The sequence below is a fragment of the Lissotriton helveticus genome, chromosome 9 (assembly GCF_964261635.1).
Source record: "Lissotriton helveticus chromosome 9, aLisHel1.1, whole genome shotgun sequence".
Taxonomy (NCBI): Eukaryota; Metazoa; Chordata; class Amphibia; order Caudata; family Salamandridae; genus Lissotriton; species Lissotriton helveticus.
The window spans coordinates 1,001,183,990-1,001,193,762 of NC_136070.1; the positions used below are offsets into that span (position 1 = coordinate 1,001,183,990).

Here is a 9,773-nt window from a genome sequence, read left to right on the forward strand (position 1 = left end):
TACCCCGGTGTATCTAACCTAAGCTTAGTACGAGGGAAGGAGTAAGTGAGGTGTAGCATAAATGTAATATTCTTTTGCCAAGAATCTATCCAAGATTTCTCTAAGGGTTTAATCAGCTCCGTATCTTGGTGTAGAATGAAGACGGTCAGTGTCAGGACTCGATTTCCCAACAACCGGCAAGGGTAGCTTGGAAACACTGGAGCTGGATTTCTTGGCAGGAGAAAAGACGGCGTCTTTCTCAGTGCGTCTGCTGGAGGGTCTGCTTCCTTCAGCACTTGCAGTAGCAGGGTGCGTCGAGCAAGTAGATAGTCGAACTGCTCCAAACCACCGTGTGTTTGCTATGGCAAGTGTGGGCATATTTATACCTAGAAGGTACCGAGTTTGACGTAAAGGTGGACATACTAACGTCATCAAAGAGTCTCAGTTCTTTGAAAACCCCATGAGTTCTAGGACAAGTCAGTATTCGAGCAAGGGGAAGTCCCTAGCTGCTGAAGTCAAGTTTTCCAAGAAATCGTTGTGGATTTTCGGAACAAGTGGAAGTAGCCCTGCCGTATGTGGACTGCATGAGCTATTTCTAAATATGGTTACGATTTCTATGCCTATATAAGGATATGGTGATTTATACCTATATAAGGGCATGAATTGGGAAAATTACAATAGGGTCCTAAAATGTTATACAGCAGTGTATGGCAAAAAAAAAGAACCATATATGAAGCTAGGGGGTGCCCGCCAAGTAGACTGAGATATGGGACTAATGGAACACCTACAGGGGAGGTATCTGTGAGCCTCTGAGGGCGAGAGACGGTTTGTTGCATGAGATTTTAATACGCTCGAACTGTGATTTTTGTTCTGTTTTGCTATTTCACAACCCTTGTTGCCACTGTATATAATAATGTACCATTCTTGAATGTCAAGCCTGTTTTCAATCAAAAGATTTGAAAAAAAAAATCTTATTAGTGTCATATCATGTTCTTTACTCCATTTCCAATAAACTAAAATATTGTGTTGAAAAGACGAAATGTCTGACACACCTTAAAAATGAGTGCCTAAATCTCTGGAGGACTGTAGCTGCCGATATTACCCCCAAAGGCATGCGTTTGTACCTGAAATCACCCTCTTGCATAGTAAAAGATCTTACCATTTTTGATTGATCATGAAAAGCTATTTGAAGGTTTGCGGAATGATAGGTTTAGCATGCTACATAATTCTGCACCACTTATCGTGGACCAGATTTCCCTGATGTTTAACAAAGGGTGGCATTCTGCCTAATTACATTGAAGTCTTGTAAATCTGCACAGTCTGATTTCTCTGCTATGTGGTTCGTGAGCTAAACTATAGGCACAACCATTCTAAGCATTCCATCACTTTTATTACACCTGCCCTACCTAGCTTATTTAACTCTTCCTTGGATCATTGAGATCCAGCATGATCATGAGATCCCCTTTTTGGAACCAGCCCAATACAACTGATCCCATACGAGCTGCTTAAACTAGGGAGTTAATGCTATTCTCCTCATAATCTACCCCAAGATATTGATAGGCTTATTTCGATATATTTCAATCTCATATCCAGGTGAAGTAACACTTAGTCAATAAATGTTTTTCATTTGATCACCCCAATGAACGTTTTATCAGGCACCTGAATTTACTATAACAGGCACCTCCACCCAATCTGTTTTCATGGTGCAAGACAAGCCCTTTATGTCAAACTGCCTCACTTCACGAGCCTCAAGTATGATTCTTCTTCCAGATCATTATATTTCTTTATAGCCACAATTTGTGTGTTACCACGGACACCCCTACCCCTTAATATTTTAACCTTGCAGACTTTCACATAACGTTCCTTCGCATGCATTTTCTACAAAGTTGTCTTATGGTGGGACATATGTTGACTGTGGCCTTGTGGCCTCTTAAAAAAACTAGTTCCGGGGTGGCAACTAGGACTACAACACGCACTACCAATTGTACAGTATAAATGTGCATTATTTGAATTGTTTTCCTTTCCTTCTTACAGAATACCCCTGATGAAGGGACTAATTGTCCCGAAATGCATTGGGTTCTGCAATTTGTCATACAGAAAAGTCTGTTGTACTACAACCTTGTTATAATGTAGTTTGTTTTCTTGCAAATCAGAATAAGCAAATATTTGATGTTGAAATGTACATTGTGTGAAAATAAACAGAAGAATTATCATTAAATTTACGTTTAAAGTTCATACTGTACAATTCGTAGTGCGTGTTGTAGTCCTAGTTGCCACCCTGGAACTAGGCCACTTTTTTAGTTGTATTCCATATGCTCCGCAGGCATATTTCTCAACATAGCACACATATCGAGAAACACAGTTTCATTTGAGTAACAGTGTGCGCTTTTCACTAACATTGTTCGTGTGGCCACTTAATCCACATCTGTAACACATGCATTTCTTACTACCTCCTGCAGCCTCACCATTTTTGTACGTTCCTTTTTTTGAGTTTGCCTATTGCCTGTACCATTCTATTCACTTGACTGAACAATTGTATGCTATTTAGTTTTGTTCTCCAGTTCTTTTATTCCCTTATTGGTTTTGTCAAAGCGATGCACAATTTCAATGCCTTTTTCTAAAGTAAGTTTCTTGGTCAACGATAACTTTCCTTAAATCCTTTAAACTTTTTGTCCTGTGCACAATCTGATCTCTTTCCATTTCATCTTGGAATGTCCAAAAAGTAGATGTGGTGGCTAACGCATGTATATTGGCTACTAACTAAGTTGTCAATGGATGAAAAGGTTATGCCGCTTTCCACAATGAGCTAACGTTTTGATGTGCTTTGAAGTGATTTTGAACATTTTAAATGCTAATAATGTAACCTTGGATATTTGAGAAACATTACGTTTAATATCGCGGTCATGGTGTTGAACTTTAACGATTAAATATTTCTTCCATGTTGTTGAAGACCGAGATTTGTGTAAATTATGCACTCAAAATGGCGATTTGAACTTAAAGATTGAAAAATGCAGCAAATGCTGAAATGCGTCTCTCTTACCATGGAAGTGGAATGCAATAAAATTAGGATTGTCTCCCACTTGGAGTGCACAGTCTCTTTTTGAACAAGGCGCAGTGACAATTATAGGTACCTAGTGGCAGCGCTTACCCAAGCACCACCTGTGATTTGGTGGAGGCAGGCAGACCGCAAGTTTTGGAAAAAATATCAGATTTGCCCATAGGACGAAGACACACTCACTTGCAGGTGAACTCTTTTCAAAAACGGCACTTTAATGTTCAAGACAGGAAACTGGCATTCAAACTGCAATTCTGTTCTGAGACTGCATGCTTATTACAAGTCCCGCCCTCCGGTGGGCCGCACAGGAATTCAACTAGCATGCTGTGACATGTAGTGCTCCCTTTTTCTTTTTACCTTTCAGTAGGTGTGCGCCGTTCTACCAGTTAGTAAAAAATATTTCTTGGCCCTCCCAGTGTGACACCAGTTTTCTAATTACGTATTCCTGCAAGTGCCACTCCTAGATAAGAACAGTTTAAATCAGTGGCCTGATATTCCATTTAGTTGGTGGTGCAGTCCTCACGGCAGGACTGCCGTAATATATCAACCAGATTTGCTCATAGGAAGTCTGGGATTCACACTTGTGCAGTGAATCAGTTTAAAGCCCCGCCCACTGCAAATCATGCTTGTTGATAGTAGCCATAGCAAGTAATACCAAGAATTGGCATAGCCAATGGGTCTCGCCTTTGGGACCTTATGTGTTTAGCCAAAACTTATGGCTATGTTGTAGAGCATTGTGGCTGCTGTTCATTATGTTGAAAAGTTATAATAAAAAGTGTTAAGCATTTTTGTTACCTTTATACAAACGAAGACGACATTATATAAAACTGAAAAACCGGACTAAAAAAAGATTTTAACATAAATGTCTTATAGTTTTGTTTGTACTTGCACTGCTGGCAACTTCTTCCTGCCTCTTCTCATGCTTATTTGTTATACATTTTTGTTGTTGTGGGGGAGCGGGACATTAATAACGGGGGAGTGGAGGTTGAAAAAACAGTAATTTAATTAGAACACGAACAGCGGACAGACACTAGGGGAGCATCAACAGATGCCAGATTCCAAGGGCAGACTGACGTGATGCTTAGGTGGTGCACTGATACAAAATGGTGGTGGTGAATGATGTTTGGTGCTCAGGTGGTGACACTATATGGTGTGGATTGGAGGTACGTTGTGGGTTGTGGAGTTGAAATATGTTGTTTGATGTGTAAATATGTGGTGTGTATTGGAAATGTGTGGAGTTGGATTGTGTGGCCTGTAACTGTGGTGTTGAGAGAAATTATGTTTAGTGAAATTGTGTCATGGTGTGGAGTGCATTTATGTTGATTGGTGGTGTCTGGGATAGAGTGCATTTATGTGGAGTGTATTTATGTTGCATTGAATTGAGTGCAATTATATGGCGTGTAATTATGTGGCACTGAGTGGTATTTTGAGGAGTGCATGTTTCATTGAGTAAAGTGTAATTATGTGGTTCTGAGTGGTATTATGGTGTCTATTTATGTAGCATTGAGTAGAGTCAATATGTGGCATATAAGTATGTGGCACTGACTGGTAGTATATGAAGTGTATTTATGTTGAATTGAGTAGAGTATAATTATGTGGTGTGTAACTGTCACACTGAGTGGTATTATGTGGAGTGTATTTATGTTGCATTGAGTAGAGTATCTTTGTATGTCTTGTAATTATGTGGAACTGAGTGGTATGTGGGGTGTATTTGTTGCATTGAGTAGAGTGTAATTATATGAGGCGTGTAATTATGTGGCACTGAGTGGTATTATGGGGAGTGTTTGTTGTATTCAGTAGAGTGTAATTGTGTCGTGTAATTATGTATCACTAAGTGGTATTATATGGAGTGTATGTATGTTGCATTGAGTAGACTGTAATTATGTGGTGTGTAATTATGTAGCACTGAGTGGTATTGTGTGGAGTGTATGTTGCATTGAGTGCAGTGTAATTGTGTAGCACTGAGTGGTATTGTGTGGAGTGTGTTGCATTCAGTGGAGTGTTTTATGTGGCATCTAATTATGTGGCACTGAGTAGTATTATTTAGAGTGTATGTTGCATTGAGTGCAGTGTAATTATGTGGCATATATGTGGCACTGTGGTATTATGTGGAGTGTATTTATGTTGCATTGAGTAGAGTGTAATTGGGTGACGTGTAATTATGTGGTACTGAGTGGTATTAGGGGGAGTGTATGTTGTATTCAGTAGAGTGTAATTATGTGGCACTGAGGGGTGTTGTGTCGAGAGTGTATGTTTCATTCAGTAGAGTGCAATTATGTGGCATGTAATTATGTGGCACTGAGTGGTATTGTGTGGGGGGCCTCCTTCCACATCCCAGAAGAAAGGCTCTGGCAGTAAGAAAGTGATAAATCAATTTGTGCAGAAAATGTGCACAACAACAGACTGCACCGCAGAGAAGAGGTTGAATGCCTGCCATACCTTCAAGTAACCCCAAAAAGCAAGATGACCAGCGCTGACCGCCATATGTTTCCAATTAGATAATTGGAAACAGATGGCGCTGCTGCTCACTCCCGCGCAGCCTAGGCCAGGGGACCGAGAAGGCGGGACATGCACCCGCCTTGGACCAATTGCCTGCTTTAGAGCGGGGAGGGGAGGGAAGGGAAGCGGAGGGAGCATTTTACTGCAGATTTAGCTTGTTTACGTGACCAAGCGTATCTGATTCCCAAACAGTGTGCTTAGTTCGGCACCCCTGGCTACTCTTTACAGCGCACTGGGGTGCCATGACACACACATTGTAAACCCCTGAGAGGGTATTCATTTTAATTTAACTAAAAAAGAGAAGTGATCTCAGAGGGGTCCTGGGGGTGGGCAAGCAGTATTGTGGGAGGGGTGAGGGGGTCGGCATGCCTAAAGCGAAAGCAACTAATAAATAATCTGAGGAAGCATAAAACGAGGCAGCCAGTGTGGGACTGGAAGGGAGCTTGTGTCTGTAAAAGATAAATCGCGGTGTCCATTATCGGGTGCCACGCTGAGCCACAAAAACATGTGGACTCTGGTTTGCTGAAGTGGAGAGCAGAAAGCCTGTTGTGCCTGCAACAGCAGATAGGAAAAAGTGATTAAGAAAATAATGCTCATGAACAGTAAATAAAACATACTGAGTAACAACACATGTAACGGGCAGTCCTCAAGGGAGGTTACAGCAGGAAAAAAAAAGGAGGGACTACTAAGCCTATTAACGAATCAAAAGCCATCATTTACACAGGATAGTAACAGGAGTCAATTGAAAAGATTGCGGAAAGTGGGCTGAGCTTAAAGTCCATGCCTGAATACAGCACATCTCAAAGAGACCGCACAAGTGCTGCCTAGGCGAAACCTAAATAAGAGCGCAAGAGATTGTGGCTATCTGGAGTCCCAACTGCCAGGCCTACAGGGTCAGGTTATTCATACCCTGCCCTTTTATCTTTATTTTCTAATGTTTTTCTTGGGGTTCAGGCCGAGTTCCAAGATGGCTGTCGCCACTTCCTGGATGAAGTGGTGGCAGCCAATCAGATCTCACCATGAGATCTGTCGGTTCCTCCCCCTGGATATACATAATGTTTTTTTATTCTTATTACTTAAAAACCACTGAACGGATTTACACCAGATTACAAAAAGCACTCTTTATTGGCCAAGATCTAGCTTTCTGCCTAATTTGGTGTAATTCCGTTCAGCGGTTCGGTCTGTAGCCATGTCGAAAATACCTGCAGGAAATTGCATGGGGAAAACTCGTTTTGGACTCAAACACCAGCTGAAGTGACTAGCACACTGGTGCATTATGCCAAGAAGTAATTATGTTTTTGAAAAATCTTTGCTTATGGGCAGTCCTACTTTGTTGGAGAGCCACTGCTTAGAGGGTTTCACCAGCATAGCTATAACAGAGTGTCTAATTGGGATATTGAGGAATCATTATAATGTCCGCTGAGAATCCGTTCAAAATAAGTGATGTATATTTATTTCCCTACAGGTGCATCCATGGTGTCGCAGGCCTTCATGGCAAGAACCGGTTTATTGCACCAGGCAGTGACCTACCAAGAGGCCCGGTCCATGGCTACACTGAACCAGATGCACCGCAAGGGCAGGCCAAAAGTTCCACAGCCAAAGCTTGGCCCGACATTTGGCTGCCCCCAGCTGAAAGGAGTTGTTCTGAAAACCATGATCCGCAAACCGAAGAAACCCAACTCTGCTAACCGCAAGTGTGCCCGGGTACGGCTCAGCAATGGGAAAGAAGTGATTGTTTTCATTCCTGGCGAGGGTCACAACCTGCAGGAACACAACATTGTACTAGTTGAGGGAGGTCGGACTCAGGATCTGCCTGGGGTCAAGCTGAAAGTCGTGAGAGGGAAATATGACTGTGCTCATGTTCAAAAGAAGAAGTGATAGAAGTGCAATACTGTGACCATGAATTAACTGCTCCAAGGTCCATTTGAGGGGAGTGGTGCCTTTTCAACGCACTTTTTGAGTTTTGGATGGCATTGTAGGATTCTTAGATGTTGCTAAGAGCTGACAAGAGTGCTGCCAGTAACGCTTTGTCTTCATAAGATCTGGATTATTGTCCTTTAACCACTTGAGGACATTTTGGAAAGTGAGCACTTGCTGTTTTTCTTTTCCAAGAGCACATCATGTCACTAGATGCTCATACATGACATACTTGTGTTTTTCACAGACGGCTAGTTTATAATTAAGCCTGTTGACAAATAATAATCATTGTTATTTGCAGGAACTTGTTTCTCCATAGTCGTCCACATTGAATCACGTTCAGAAAGTGAGCATTTTTAAATAAAAGCATATACCAAGTACATTTTAACTGTGTTTTTTTTGCCCCCATCCTGACTGCAATCATCCTTTATCCTGTCCCTCCCAACTTAACCTCTACAATCTGTCTTTCTCTGTTACATCTGCTTCTTCCTTAACTCGCGTGTCCCCATTGCTCCCAAAATTTAATTTCCAGTATGTCAGGCTTTCTCCACCACTTCTTTCTGTCTTCCATCAATTATCTTGCCTTGTCCGACCTGTCAATGGCTCAAGAAATGGTCCTCAATAGTAAGCACCAAAACCTGAATTTATTTTCCACTCACTTCCTTACTCCGCAGCTAACACAATGCACCTGTATGTTTATTTTTTAATTTCCATTACTACCATTTAGTGTTTGAAGAAATAATTGTTTGAATGCTGGTTAACAACAGGAATACTGAAATTAAATCACAGTTAAACACCACGGTTTCCCCCAATAAATGTATATAAATATATTATAGTAGTAGGCTCTAAGGTCCAGCACCCACTTCCTGTTGGACAATACCCTTAAAAACAAGCATTTGCAATGCAATAGGTCTCGCATTTACACAAGTTTAAGCTATTGGCATTGTAAATGACAATGCCTTTTATTTATGTTTTAAAAACAAAAATAAGAGTCATTGTTATTTGCAAAGTCAATAACTTAAACTCGCGTAAATGCGAGACCTATTGCATTGCAAATGGTTGTTTATTATAACATCCTACACCGTACTAAAAGTTCCACTTTCCAAAAAGAAGGGCACATGTCCCATCTATTTTTAGTTTGCAAATTCATTAGAATTGGTGTTCGTTCTAATATTGATGCAGCGGAGAACACTACCCTAACCACAGTTGCACTTAACTGGCCCACCGACTGCTCCTTGCCAGCTCGCAAGCTGGTTTGCGCCTGACCCTGCCAACAGATTACCAAATAATTCAGAGAGACAAGCGGACTGTTCCTCAGTCCTTTTGAAAATGGGGTTCGTGGGTACTGTAGCATGTCGAGGAGAGCCCGGTGGTTATTTATTAGCTCTGGCACTCTGCTTGAATCATCTGTTTTAGTTCCTTCAGTATAACACTGCGTCTATGAAGGGTTCCCTGGCCTACCCTAAAAATCCAGCTACCCAGAAACACAGGTCAAAGAGCGGTACGATTTAAAATCCCAACACGAAGCAACCACCTTTAGTGAAATTTGAATATTAGGGTTTGTAATTATTCACTAAGTCATTACTTGTGAGACTCACCCATGACAAGGAGCGTCTCCTCAGCTCGAAGTCCAATCAGCAACTGTCTCAGCCCAACAAACCCCAAACCGGAGAAGGCTCCATATCGCACATTCAAATCAACACATTCTATATTACATACATAGTATTCTAATAGCAAGTACTACATAAGAACACAGTAAAACAAACCAAATAGGTAACCCACTACAGGGTCTTTTACCTTTACAAAGACGTATTTTATCAGAGTAACACAACATCCTTTAAATAAATAAATAATAATTTGACTAGAAAATGCCACGCCAGGCGACCTCACAGAAGCAGTACTGCATATACTACTTAACGGAATTGTTAATATCCGGAATTACTCATCCTGTGGAGTACATTAAATCCTAGGTGCAGTAGTACCACACTATTATAGGGTTGACCATGACGAATGGAGAATTATTCAAGAAATTAGAGTTTCCAAAACGGTGTCCACGCTTTCTCACATTCTGAACTTTTTTTGAGGACATATTCGGTCAGGTTTTAACTGGCGAAATGTGCATGGACGTTAACCCTATTTTCTGCAATCCTAACTCGGGTGAGAAGTCCGGTCACCACCGAAATCGGGATATGGCGCTATAACGAAGGCCCTTGTATAGGGCACGCGGAGGGCTTTACACAGGCAGGTACTTTCATGCCCCGAGTACACGTACTTCTTTAATTTTAAAGGGAAGTACCTGCACTTCTACCCAGCAAAACTAGAT

General features: G+C 41.3%; 1 long non-coding RNA gene across 2 annotated transcripts in view; it reads left to right on the forward strand.

The window, feature by feature from the left end:
• LOC144783116 (uncharacterized) overlaps positions 1 to 7,832 on the forward strand; it is a 130,402-nt gene extending 122,570 nt beyond the window's left edge. For both annotated transcript variants that reach the window (XR_013601410.1, XR_013601411.1), the window contains exon 4: positions 6,999 to 7,832. This is a non-coding gene — a long non-coding RNA (uncharacterized LOC144783116). The remainder of the gene's footprint in view (positions 1 to 6,998) is intronic.
• Positions 7,833 to 9,773: the final 1,941 nt, after the last annotated feature.